Source organism: Phaethon aethereus (assembly GCF_964289735.1).
Source record: "Phaethon aethereus genome assembly, chromosome: 2".
NCBI lineage: Eukaryota > Metazoa > Chordata > Aves > Phaethontiformes > Phaethontidae > Phaethon > Phaethon aethereus.
The window spans coordinates 130,258,462-130,273,235 of record NC_138582.1 but is presented as its reverse complement, the minus strand read 5'-3'; positions in this window follow the sequence as shown (position 1 = coordinate 130,273,235).

Genomic DNA, 14,774 nt, shown 5'->3' with positions numbered 1-14,774 from the left:
CATTTTCTAAATGTTGACATTGTTTTGACTTGTGTTGCAAACCACAGTCCACACAGCTCCTTGCTGGTTTGTGGACTCTGATTTAACATGCTTTGCTATAGCAAGCTTGATTTCTTCTACCTATTTTTTATTCCCTGCTATGACCTCAATGTCAGGATGTTGTTTACCTTATATCAGCTTCAGACTGAAATAGTAAGTTACTGAACTGCTCCATTTTTCCCTTCAGGGTACTGTTTCACTCCTTTTCAGCAATCAGTCTGACCCACAGAAACTATTTGTTTCATTTAGTGTTTGAGATCTGGCCCAACTTTTGCACATTTTAAGACTATAAGTAGTTCCTATTATCTCATGCTTCTTCATAGTTTAGTTTCTCAGAAGTAGGAAGAAGGACGGGAACAAAATACACCACCCTTACCATGCCCATCCCCTCTGAGGAGCTCAGAGCACTTTATGAGCCTTAAAACATTCCCCTTCCAACTCTTCCAGATCAACAGACTGCTACCGTCAAAATCAACCATAGCCATCAGTTCCTCTTCCTTTCTCTGTTTCAATTTTTTTTTTGAATTTGCACATGAGCCTTTTTTGTTAAGACCCAAAGGCAGCTACTGACTTCCCTCCTTTTTCTGTTAAATTTCTCATACATTTCATTTTTTCATGGCTTCTGCTGTTGCCAGCTGTAAGGCTTTGCATCCCCTCCCTTGCTTCTCCCTTTGCTCCAGATGAAAATCTGCCATTAAATGTAGCTTCTTCCTTGGTGATGCTGTCTTTATCACTTCGTAAAGAGGTCAATATCAAGTTCTCCCCAGCCCTAAGGCTCATGAAATAATCTAGATACCTGGCAGTGTTACTGGCTGTCACGCAGATGGCAACGCAGGGAACACTGAGTGCGCAGGAAAGTGAGGGCTCCCGTTTATTGATGCAGAAGAATCTTATTTCTGTTTTCCCCACAGCTGGTGGATTGTGTGTAAGGCTGTGATTCATTCAGCTAATTGTTTATCTTGCTCTATAAAAATATCTATATTCAAAGCTTTAAGCATTTTTTTACATTTACTGATTATAAAGTAATACAGTTATAATGTATTATAACTACGAAATAAAGCCTGAGTGTCTTGGAGTCCTTTTATCCAAGCTATATGTTTTTATGTGCAGTACAGGCAACTGTGAGCACAGCATAGGTAATTATGCATTCAGTTTGACACATCTCAGCATTTACTCTGTCACCTCTGTGTAAAATTATTCAGTGGTAAATCCAATATGAGGTTGCAAGTAGCATGCATAACTATTTTATTTATTTGTATTTCTCTACACAGGAAAGCTATCCCAAAAGTTTGTTCACAAAAATGATAGTGAATCATGCCTTGGCAGTTAATTTTATTTCTTACAGGCAGACCATCCAGAAACATTAAAATCTCAGCAAGCCACTACACGTAACAAAAATATTCAAAAGAGGACATTTTACCAACAGCTAGAAACATACCTTCTGTTTTTCCCTTTAAGGAGCCTTAGACCATTTGTGGTTCTCATCAGGTCTGTAGGCAGAGAAAATTGAAGAGTACAAAAATTTGTACTGAGAGTAACTTGCTCATAGAACCTTGGTTTTGTATGTGACAGGAATCCAATTCAAACACCTCTATTAAATGCTGCAGTACTAGTAAGAAAAGCCACCTTTCATACACATTGGTGTTCAAGGGATTCTTGTCTTTCTTGGCAGGCAAAACTGAGCACTCTCGTGCCATTTTGCATCAATACCTTCTCTGTTCTCCAAGGTGCTCTGTTCGAGAGGCACAGGACAATAAACTGCTTTCTCCTGAACCCCTAAATCTTCTTTAGGCCCCATGTGGTTTTTGAAGTCTGCTGATAGAGTGTATCACAGTAAGTGGCGAAGTTCACAGCTGAGAGATACAACTGCTGCCTCTTGGACGTGCCTGGATGGGAAAAAATATTCTGCTTTTCTGCTGTCATCTAACAGCAAATGATTGTTCGTAGTTGAAGCTAGGCTGTGAGCTTTTGCAATGAATCACAGGGATTTCCTCAAGTAAAAGCCTCTAAGAAATCCATCATCTTCATCTGCCTCTGTTTCCTCCAGCCCACCACCACTTTCCTGGGTTTGTGTCCACAATAAACTTTAGCCATCTCATTGACACTCAGCTCCAACTATAAGTGGAACAACAGGATGAGCTACTTATTCTCTTGTTTTCTCACCTATGCAACCCTGAAAACATTATTATATTTGCCCTTGGACATTGCTTCTGTTTTTAAAAAGTACATTTCCTTGCACAGTAATATATAGAAACACAGAGTAGCGGATAATGTCCACAAGGGCAAATAACTCTTGAAATGGCCAGTCAATATCACTTGCTTACCTCCGACTTATTTTTGCCAGCAGAAAATAACCAGCCTGAGGTCACAAAGTTGTACTCATAAAATTTGAAGTTTCTTCTAAAATTGAGAGGTTTTGTTTATTCCTTTAGAACTTGCTTTCAAATAAGGAACACTGCTAGTTTCTGTTGTATGAATTACCGAACAGACATATTTCATTATGTCATGCATTAGTGCATTAATTTTCATTCCAAGCCAAATAAAAAAGCACATGGTAGGATGTTGGTATAATATTGTCACATGCGATAAGATACAGTGTTCTGGAAACCAAAGTGAAAGAGGGTTTATAAAAATTAAATATGTCAAATTTTAAAGGTCTTGCCACTCTTCTAATACTGTAGTGTTTTAAATTTTATTTGAACAGTTCCAAATGCTGATGTCCTGACGTTCATCCATTCTAAGACCTACATTTGGTTTTGCTTAGCCTGGAACTTGATATCAGATCATTGCTTTGGGCTCAAAGGCAGTACTGTGATAGCTTACAGACAGCATTTCTGTAGATAAAATTGGGGAGAAATCGGAGTGAAAGGGGAACATTAGCATGGAGCCCAGCATAACACTTTGACATCTTAAACTACCAAATGAGTATAGAAAAAGGCTGGGATTTTCAAGACTTCCCTCTCTTTTTTTTTTCTTTTTTCTTTTGTTTTTTTTTTTTTTTTGTTTGTTTGTTTGTTTTTGTTTTGTTTTTACCTACCAGATTGGGGAAAAAATCACCTGGAATTTTTTGTTTGAAACCTGAAAAAAATAAACAGCAACAAAACTCAGAATAGTTTGACCTATTTTATGATTTCTAAATATTGTTTTCACTGAAGTTTCTTTATTAGTATCCAAGCCAGGTTCTCTTATCATTTTTACCCTGTTGCTTCTACTTTCATAAATCATGTATCAAGTTGATAGAAAGTCATCACAGCCCTAGGAAAATTCAACAGGTTATCAGTCATTTCTTATTCAATAATTTATGAGAACAAGATGTCTCCATTACATAAATAATTCCTTTGCATTTCATTCAATTATGCTGTTATTTTTGATGTTTATTATTGAGAGAAAGCATGGCTTTTGAAGGGCAAAGTGGATGTTCTGGGTTGAAATAATTGTTGAGCTCCGGAGATCAGTGATCTGTTATTAAATAACCATCCATAACACAGAAAGTCCACATGCAGCAAAATATCTTGCTTGAAGAACAAGCAAGATACAGAATGAACCCAAAAGTTTAGACTAATGGGAGTAGGTCAGAAATTTTTCAAATGCATACCTCCCTCGTTAGAAAAGTAGGATTCATTGAAACCCAACCTTGCTGTTGGCATTATTCATTGCAATCAGTGGCAATGTGGCTCCTGTGACTTTAACATATGACTAAAAATAGCCAATTAACAAAAAACAGTCTTTTCCTCATCAGCTACATATGTAATCAGAGAACACTGGAACCTCTGAAGCTGCTGAAACCTTTGTCCCTTTTCAAAGCTCTCTACTTCAGTTTCTTTTGGAAGGGGCAGTTCATACTTTGGCAATTGTGGGGTCCATCCCACTAGAACTTTGTAAACCTTGCTGAAATCTTTTTTCGTGATTCTGTGTTGATGATAACATGCAGGCATCTAAGATTGTATGGGTTTTTTCTATTAAATGTAATCAATAAAGCCAAAAGATTATTAAGCATATCTTTAAACTGATGTCTATAGTAGGTTAAGTAGATATCATCCTACCCTCCAGTGACTATACTGACTGATTCTACACTACAGAGCTCTACATTTAGTCACGTGAATGTCATTTATGATTCAATTAGATTAGGGATTGGATTGGAATTACAGATTAGATGGTAGTAGCCAGACTCTAGCTCTACTGACAACATTTAATGGTTTCACTGGTGTACTGAGAACAATATTAGAAATCCAGTGCTGGTTACTTTGCAGCTGCTAACTACAAATAGTCCATCAGCTGTACTTTATTTGTGCCTCAGATCACACAACTACTTTGATAGTTTACAGCTGATGGGGTTGTGCAGCCAGTGATGAAATCTCATGTTTGCTTATGCTGCCAGATACCATGCATGCTGATGTGAGAGGTAACTGCCAAATCTGAATTGTTGCCTTTACTGATGTAGATAGTAATGAACTATAATTACCATTCAGTTTTCCATATGTTGCTAAAGAATATGTATAATTAACTCCATATTTAAATATGATTCATGTCTCCAAATTTAAATGTCTCTGTTGGATCCAGGAGCTTTAACATTCTTCATGATTTCAATAGCTTTGCTAATTTCTTCAAGGTAGGGTTCTATGTTAATTTTACAATATTTTGGATTATCTATTTCTTTGTAATTTACTTATCTATAGTATTTTTTTGCTTATCATCTGAGGGTGTATTGACTAGATATCTAAACCCAAACTCAATTGGAAAAAAATGTTAAAGTTAAAAAAAATTACATTGGCTCCAGTATTGATATTTCTAGATTTTAAAAATCTTACAGTTTGATATCAATGAATCTGTGTAGCTGTTCCAAAATACATATTATTTTAAAATGTAAAAATGAAGATTTATAACAAAATAATAAATTTTATAATGTTTATTTGTAACAAAACATTTAAATTGGTCCAGCTGAAATTTCAGGTTTTGACTTTGTGAAAAATGTTTACATCTCAGAAATTCTCTCATGATGGACAAACTGCTTCCCATAATTTGGTTACCAGTTTCTCCATTCAGTCACTGGAATAATTGTCTTCCTCAACTAAAATGAGGGTGCAGGGACCATGAGGTGTTCAGAAAGAGAGAACAAACTCTCCCTAAAAACTGCTTAGCAAACCCTGATAAAACATGTTATCTCTTGTCTTTAACCATGTGGTTACCATACGTGCCGATATTCTCAGATCATAATATTTCCATTTTTTCCTGAGTCAGTTATTCTGAGTTGACAGAGGCACAGCTGTTGAGTTTTACCTTGATTTGGTTCCCCTCCTACTCATGCACATACGTCATATCAGTGATTCAAATATAAGATTAATGCAACTCCTCCAAAAGTATATATATAACATGTGTTGCTTAACAGTGGCATTTTTTCTTTCTCTCTGTGATCATGCACCCCAGGAGGAAGCACAGTTTAGTCATATGTTTTCTATGTTGCCTGTAATCTATTGACACAACAGGAAACTACCAAAAGGACATCATTGTCACAATGTAAATATGTAAAATAACGTATTTCTTTAGTAAGATTAATGCACTCTTTGAACTTCATAATTACATGCACAATTGCAGAAAATAGATTGCATGAATCTGGAGAGCTGTATAAATATTGCAACAGAGTGTTTTGTGGGCTGGAAATATGCTTATGGGACCAATGAAGATGGCAGGATGGGTGAGGCAAATTCACTTCCAAGATCCAAGCATGCTACCTTAGTGACAAGCTGAAACACATTGAATCCTTGAAAACCAAGTGTAAAGTTTAGATTAATGGTGCCGCTGGGTCCTATTCTATTTTTTAACAGAAATGATGGGCAGTCTTATGAGTACTAATAAACAACTCAATATTTACCAATAGAGTAACAGATCAGAGATAAACATATGAACAATTCTAGTGGTTGCCTGAGTGATTCTTCACAGCTTTCATAAAATAAGAGTAACATTACCATAACAAAGATGTGTCATTCTAAAACAAATCCTTGCTTTCCAAATACCTTAGGAATTAAGATAAATAATCAAGGAAGAACACTCCTCACAGTTCCAGTCTGAATTAAACAGAAAAATGTGCAGAATTTATAATTTTTTCAAGCATTCCCATAGCTACAGTCACTCAAGTCATATTGAAAAGGCAGCCTCAGTAAATCTGTGAGGCATTATGTGAATAGAATAGCAGGATTTTTGACAAACATGGAAATACTGTCAATGGTACACTGACAAGCACTGTAACTGAATGGGGATCAGATTGAATTACTGTAAAGTGGAGTAAATTAAACTGTGGAGCTTGAAGGAGACCTACCCATGTGTATATAAAGCACATTTAATAGAAGGATCTCTTAGTGAGCTGTTATATAGACACTTAGCAAGGCAAGGTCTTGCTATAAACAAGATGGCAGCAGAGACTGCGTTTTATTTAAATTAAAATTCCCAAAGAGGGAAATTCAAATGGCTGAAGTTAGGGCCAACAATGTACCTATGTGAAAGCAGAAGCTGTTCTTAGAAAGTGTTACAGAGAATCTTTTCCCTATTGCATGTAATTCTGTGAACAGCCTGTGCCACTTTATAAATGGATAAGGATTGATACTGTTAGTTCAATGCAGTATTCCAAATATTTATAATTAAGATGTTAACACAGCCTAAAGGTGTTCAGTTAGACTCTGAGGGAAGCGTTGTTGTCAGGTACATCTACACTGGCACAGAATTACAGGCACCTTTGCCGTCAGAAAACAGTGAACTTATCCTAGTTGTGATGGGTTACCATCTGTCACTACCCGTTGAAGCTTTTGCCTATCCCAGACCTTCCTGGGCAAATGACACACATAATGTCCTTCATATTCCTATTGTCTAAGACTTGAAAATGGCTCCATAACTTGTCTCTGCCAGGACAGTTAACCGAAAATGAGCATGAGCCACATCTTGCAACATCCCTGCTGTTTGTAAACGGTATTTGCTATCATAGATAGGCATTGCATCATTTTTTGGAGATGATGGTAGCACTTGAGACATCAGATTGAATTGATTTTCTCTTATTTTGCTTTTTTGCCTGTCAGAAATTTCTGATAATTCTGAAATCAGTGTCCAGGAGTGCAGGAGTTTTGTTTTCACTTTTAAGCTGAAACTAAATGTCAAGGGTACATGCCATCTGTGCATCAGTAGAGACATTTTGTATTTTAAGTGTATAGAGCATTAGATTCTGATTCAAAATCCTTTATCAGTAGTAATTTTATGAAGTTGTAATATTTTAAATGTGTACTTCATTGCAAACTGCTTAGATCCACTAAATAATTTTCAATATTATGTAAAGTCTGTCACCTTAGGAAAAGTTAATGTTACACAGAAGCATTCATTAAGATATGTTATTTTTTACTAAGGTCATGTAATAAAAATAAGAATCATTGTCCAGCACAATTTTTCACAGGCAAAATAAAATGATCTATTCCAAATTTACTACCAAATTATGTTTTTTCTCTTGACCTGCAGTTTGGCATCTGAAAGAAAAGTTTCCTTAACGTTCCTCTGAGGACACTCTAAAATATCTCTGACCCTTCTCTAACATTTCTTCTACCTCCAACGAAGTCTTATGTGCTCTTTTCCCCGTATTCTCTGTTAAAACCCAAGTTGTTCCTACACAAAATCTCACCTGGTTCTGAAGACAATCCCTTACAGTGATAATAAGGTTTCAGAATGCACTGTCCCTGACATCTCCAGCTAGTTGCTTTGGGTGTTTTCTATCGTGTCTGACATTCAACTTTATCTCTAGAAATCATTATCCAGATTTCATCGGAGATCAAACAAGTTTTCTACTGGACTGATATTGATATTCTATCTTTCAATTTTGCTTCCCTGTCCAGGCACCGCAGTACATATCTGAAGTCTCTGTATCTCTTCCAAAAATCTGTTTTCAAGTGTTGCATTTTTATCTGCAGGGGGGGAAAAAAAAAGAGAGAGAGAAAAAGACCTTCAGTTACATTATATGCCTGAAGAGATGTTTTTTTAGGGTGAATTTGTTATCTTTCTGTTCCACACTGTTCTCCTTACAATGTTGGGGCCCCATTTTGTGAACCATGTTAGCACGTGTATGATCTACAATTTAAAGTTACAGATACGTGAGTTGTTTCAGGTTGAGAGATCAGTCATCACTCACTGCAACACTGCCTGCATTTTATATGGGTAATTCCTCTGAGGCAGCAATGCTGGTGCCAAAGTCTTTGTCTTGATTCGGCCACTCACTTATTCCAGCACAGTGATGTAACTTTGCATTGTTTCCCAAACGTCAGAGGTTGTCTTGGTTTGTGCATGAAACCCATTGGGTAGGATTTCTGGGTTCCATCTTTGAACTTCTCGGTTTTTATGCCTTTGTCCTACTGTGGTATTCTGTGACATTGTGTGCAGTGTATCAAAGCACTATTCACCTTCTTTAAAGACAGTCTGTGCTGACATGCATATTAACAAATGTTAATTGCTTCATCAAAGTCTAGCTTTCACTGTTATGAGAGTCTTTATCCAAGTTTTGGTTTCAGGTCCTGCTTAGGTCTCTTATCAGAGACTCAGTTCCTTAAAGTGTAAAATGCTTTTTCTTTGTTCCAGTAACTCTTCTATATATTCACATCTTCCTGCAGTCTGTTTTTAAAACATACCACTCATCTTTCGCTTTTGTGTGGTCTTTGGTACCCTTCCAGGGTCTGCAAGAGCTGCATTGTGTCTTTTGCCTGAGCTTAACTGAAAACAATGAAAAACCTCTATTACTTCAGAAACTGCTATTATGAGAAATACATTTCTGATTAATTTTCTTTTTGCTGTAAAACTTTCCTCATCATTACAACTAATGCTGTCTTTACATTCTGTTTGTGTTTCTGGAGAATTTAAGTCACAGTGGGTCTTTTAACTGTTAGAGCTGAACTAAAAATACTATTTACTTGATCTTTGTTTAGTACAGCCGTCACTCAGAGCCAAGCCATCTATTGCAATTCTGCTTCACTCCAGCTTTGCATGATGTGAGCTCTGTGCGAGGTGAACAATCTGTATCATGCTAGAGCCTGATGTAAAGAGCAGCCCCCTCCCGGCTGGAAACGTTGGCTGCATTGCCTGAGACAAGAGAAGGCAGGGAAGGTATCACCGCTCTACTTGTCACCCATCTGTTCTTCAAGCACGTGCGTCTTCCTGTTCGCAGCATTTAATGTTTAAACTTCAATTCTGGTATCATCTCACTACAGTCAAAGCCCATTTTCCATTCACATCAGCAGACACTGAGTAGAGCCACGGGTGCAAACCTTGCAAGGCAATGCCCTGGGAAGATTGTACACACACTCTATCTGCACTGAGGTCAGGTTATATTAACAGGTATGAGGGGAAGAGCACAGTCAAGGGACAGTTCTTGTTAGACTAGCATACACTCGGAAAACACATGGTTTAACAACACTTGCCACTCCTTGATTATTTCTATTCAGAGTCACCTTATCTGAAAGGAAAATATGGAGAGTTTCTCAAATACTGTATGTGGCAGTTTTTGGCAAATGTCAATTTTGCATAGGGCAATACTGTGTATATATCTTAAAGACTGGCTGAAAGGAATGGATTAGTAAATCATTATTTACTTCTAAATAAGCCTTACTTCTGCGAAGCTAATGAAAATTAAGTGATGAAGTTCTGGAAACGACCAGATTCGTTCTTGTGGTGGGATACAGGAACTCTACATGTCTAGATAAAATTCTTAGTCTTCCTACTTCAGACTTCTCAGGTGTCTTTTATAATTTTTCCATTAGTCTCATTTTTAGAAACAGGTAACTGAATATAAGCTTCAGAGCAACTGAGTGGCAAATAATTGTTCTGATTTTAATGACCACTGAGTACATCAAGTTCCTATTTTGAAAATAATCTCACTTATTTAGCAATAAAATAAAGATGTAAAGGTCCTCTATCTTTAAGTGCACAACACTACATATCCAAGCTCCAGCTTATTACTTACACGTTACCTTATTACCCATAGTTTCTTATGACATCAGTGTTGCTTCTTTAAAAGACAATAGCTGTGAATTTCAATACCTTAAAATCACCTGTTTGGAGTAGCCAAATGATATGTTTCTCTCTCCTTCTAAAATGGAACAAAAAATACAGAATGCCCAGTTAAAGAATCATTTAAATGCTTACATTCATTGCATTACATTCAACCTAAAGCCATACATATTTGACAAAGGGTTGCAGCTAAGGCATTTCCTAGAGAAGTCCTTAATGTTTGCAAATCCTTACCTATAACAACATATTGAATGCCAAGATATGCTGTGGGGGCTTGTTTGTTCCTATAGCCATGAGGTAGCAGTGGGGTAGCAGTTATGGGTCTGTATTGTCAAGGAACACCAAAAAAGAGAAACAGGAACTCCAATACAACAGATAAATCTGACCATATTTATTCCATGGCTTCCCACCTCTTTTGTCACAGAGCAAGACTGAAAGTCTGTTTCTACATATGTTTCCCATTGAATTCAAGACCTGGTAATGCATAAACCATGGAGTAATTTTTTTAAGTCGCTATTGTTTATCAAAAATTAACAAGAACAACTGTGTGTACTCTCCACATTTTATTTGATGTATAAACAGAGCAGTGGGGTTAATTGTGAAAACTGTTTACTTTTGAAGGGGGAATAAAACCCACTCAGATGTTGCCTTTTTTCAAGCTGTCAAGTTTTTCCCACCATAGCACATACACCTCGCTACAATCTGGCAAACATACCCACAAAAAACCCCACAATCAAAAAAACAAAAAAAACAACCCAAGATAATAATCTTGTTTTGTTTTGTTTTTTTATTACATCTTGCAGTACAAACTAAGAATTCATGTAAATTACATATAGTTACCCCTCTCTATAAAAGTATCAAAATGACATATTAAATATTGGACTCCATGACTGTGCTGGCATATGAACACAAAGTTAGTCACAAGAAAAGATACGAAGCATGCTCAGTTTGAACTGTTTTCTGAACAAGCTTTACAGTCCAATAAAACAATGATCCAGTTTAATAATATATCACTTATGTTAGATACAGTATGCAGGGCCAATAGCCTAAAACATACATTTCTCAACTGAGAGCATTGTTATTAAATATAATACCTGCCAAGAACTGTCCCAGTTGTATGCACAGTGTTTCTTGCCACTGTTTTCTCTGCAATAATGGCCTCTCATTTTGATTTACACAGATTTACCTAGCTCCCCAAGGGTGTCCATACTTTTGGACATGAAATAGTTTGGTATTTTGGCAAACTCTGAGTGTTTAAGTGAGCCTTTTTTAAAATATATTTCTTGGCTTAAGTGGTAAATAGACCAAATATCAAAATACGTATTTTATAGTACACTACTTACATAAATTTTGAGCCAGTCCTGCAAATATTTCTCCAGCACTGTTTAATTTCTGTCTATTCTGGTCCTAAATGACACTGCAGAGCATAAAGGAGAGTTGGATCACACTTGTGAGAATGATATGGTTTGCTAGGTCTTTTCTAGCTTACAGTGCTGAGTATAAGGAAAGGACAAAGCTCTTCTCAGAAGGCATCTGTGGAAAATGCAATGAAAAAGTAGAATTAGACTGAGCCAAAGCTCCATCCTGCCCTAGTGAGGTGTTTTACCAGTGTGAATGCCAGGTAGCCCGGCAACTGGTCTACCTCCAACCTCCCACCGTTCATTACAAATGAATCAATAATTCTCGTGGAATAGCAGAGGTACATGACACTCCATGCATCCATATGTGTGTGGAGTCACAATAAGTATATTCCTAAATCCTTTGCAAAAGCAACTCCTACAATCAGAGCTATTTGATTCATTGTAAATAGTCATGTAAGGTTTTTTTATTTATCAAGTTTTTCCCAAAATATAAACATTAGGACTGACTGAATAATGTTAAGGACAGAAAATGACAAATGCAGAAATATTTGGAACAAAGTATTGAGTATGATCCTGAGAGATGCTTTCTGATACAGTCCAGTATGCTGTTGGCCTTCTTGGCCACCTGGGCACACTGCTGGCTCATATTCAACCAGCTCTTGATCAGCACCCCCAGAACCTTTTCTGCTGGGCAGCTTTCCAGCCACTGTTCCCCAAGCCTGTAGCATTGTATGGGGTTGTCATGCAGGACATGACACTTATTGAATCTCATACAATTGGCATCAGCCCATCGATCAAGCCTGTCCAGATCCCTCTGCAGAGTCCTCCTACCCTCAAACAGATCAACACTCCCACCCAACTTGGTGTCATCTGCAAACTTACTGAGGGTGCAGATCATTGATAAAGATATTAAACAGAACTGGCCCCGTTACTGAGCCCTGGGGAACAGCACTTGTGACCGGCCACCAACTGGATTTAACTCCATTCACCACAACTCTTTGGGGCCAGCCACTCAGACAATTTTTTACCCAGCAAAGAATATACCCATCCAAGCCATGAGCAGCCAGTTTCTCCAGGAGAATGATGTGGGAAACGGTGCCAAAGGCTTTACTAGAGTCTAGGTGAAGAACATCCACAACCTTTCCCTCATTCAGTAAGCAGGTCACCTTGTCGTAGAAGGAGATCAGGTTAGTCAAGCAGGACCCGCCTTTCATAAACCCATGCTGACTGGACCTGATCACCTGGTTGTCCTGTACATGCCGTATGATGGTATTCAAGATGATCTGCTCCATAACCTTCCCTGGCACTGAGGTCAGACTGACAGGCCTGTAGTTCCCCAGATCCACCCTTTTTGTAGATGGACGTCACATTTGCTACCTGCCAGTCAACTGGGACCTCCCCAGTTAGTCAGGACTGCTGATAAATGATGGAAAGTGGCTTGATGAGCACTTCCACCAGCTCCCTCAGTACCCTTGGGTGGATCCCATCTGGCACCATAGACTTGTGTGTGTCTAAGTAGTGTAGCAGGTTGCTAACCACTTCCCCTTGGACTATGGGGGCTTCATTCTGCTCCCCATCCCTGTCTTCCAGCTAAGGGGGCTGGGTATCTGGAGAACAACTGATCTTACTATTAAAGATGGAGGTAAAGAAGGCATTAAGTACCTCAGCCTTTTCCTCATCCTCTGTCATTATGTTTCCCCCCACATCCAATAAAGGATGGAGGTTCTCTTTAGCCCTCCTTTTGTTACTAATGTATTTATAGAAACATTTTTTACTGTCTTATGGCAGTAGCCAGATTAAGTTCTAGTTGGGCTTTAGACCACCTAATTTTCTCCCTGCATAACCTCACAACATCCTTGTAGTCCTCTTGAGTTGCCTGCCCCTTCCTCCAGAGATCATAACCTCTCTTTTTCTTTTTCCTAAGTTCCAGTCAAAGCTCTCTGTTCAGCCAGGCCACTTTTCTTCCCTGCTAGCTTGTCTTTCGACACATGGGTACAGCCTACTCCTGCAACTTGAAGATTTCCTTCTTGAAGAATGGCCAGCCTTCCTAGACTCCTTTGCCCTTCAGGACTGCCTCCCAAGGTGCTTTGACAACCAGGCCCCTAAACAGGCCAAAGTCTGCAGTCCAGAAGGTCAAGGTAGCAGTTCTGTTAACTCCTCTCCTTACTTCTCCAAGAATTGAAAACTATAATGTGTGATTGCTGGGCCCGAGATGGCCTCCAAACATCACATCACCCACAAGTCCTTCTCTGTTCACAAACAACAGATCCAGCAGGGCGCCTTCCCTAGCTGGGTCACTTACCAACTGTGTCAGAAGTGATTTTCTACATATTCCAGTTACCTCCTAGACTGTTTCCTCTCTGCTGTATTTTATTTCAGCAGACATCTGGTAAGTTGAAGTCCCCCATGAGAGCAAGGGCTAGTGACCATGAGACTTCTCCTAGCTGCTTATAGCGTATTTAATCTGCCTCTTCATTCTGGTTAGATGGTCTATAACAGACTTCCATCATGATATCTGCCTTGTTGATCATCTCCCTGATTCTTACCCACAAACACTCAACTGTTTTGTCACCATCATTAAGCTCTAGACAGTCAAAACACTCCCTAACATAGAGGGCTACCTCACTGCCTCTCCTTCCTTGCTTATCTTTTCTGAAGAGTTTATAGTCATCTGTTGCAGCACTCCAGTTGTGTGAGTCATCCCACCATGTTTCCATGATTGCAACTATATCATAGTTTCCCAGCTGCACAATGGCTTCCAACTCCTCCTGTTTGTTGCCCATGCTCCATGCATTGGTGTAGATGCAATTCAGTTGGGCTATTGATCCTGCCACCTTTTTTGAGAGACAAAGCTTAATTCCTACATGACCATTCTCAGGCTCTCCTGTGGCTTCTAACACATCAGTAAGGTTTGCTGCCACATGGATCTCCATCCCCTACCTCCACTGAGATGGTAGACTGGAGGACCTTGCTAACACACAGTCCCTCAAACACTGGCATGCCTTTCTGCACCTCCCTGCTCCCCGGCTTATATCTAGTGAGCCCAGTTTTATCCATTTCCCCTTCAAATCCAGTTTAAAGCCCTTTCAATGAGCCCTGTTAACTCCTGAACAAAGACCCTTTTCCCCCTTTGAGACAGGTATACGCCATCTGTCACCAGAAGGCCTGGTGTCATTTAGACCATGATCAAAAAACCCAAAATTCTCCCAGTGAAGTCACTAGTTACATCAGCACGTAAAGAGCAGTCTGTCTTCTTGCTTTTCCTGCCTTCCACATCCTTTGCTGAAAGTCATGTGTTGCCTTGAGTCTGACATTCTTAGCAAAACCCTTCATCCCACACAGAGCTCA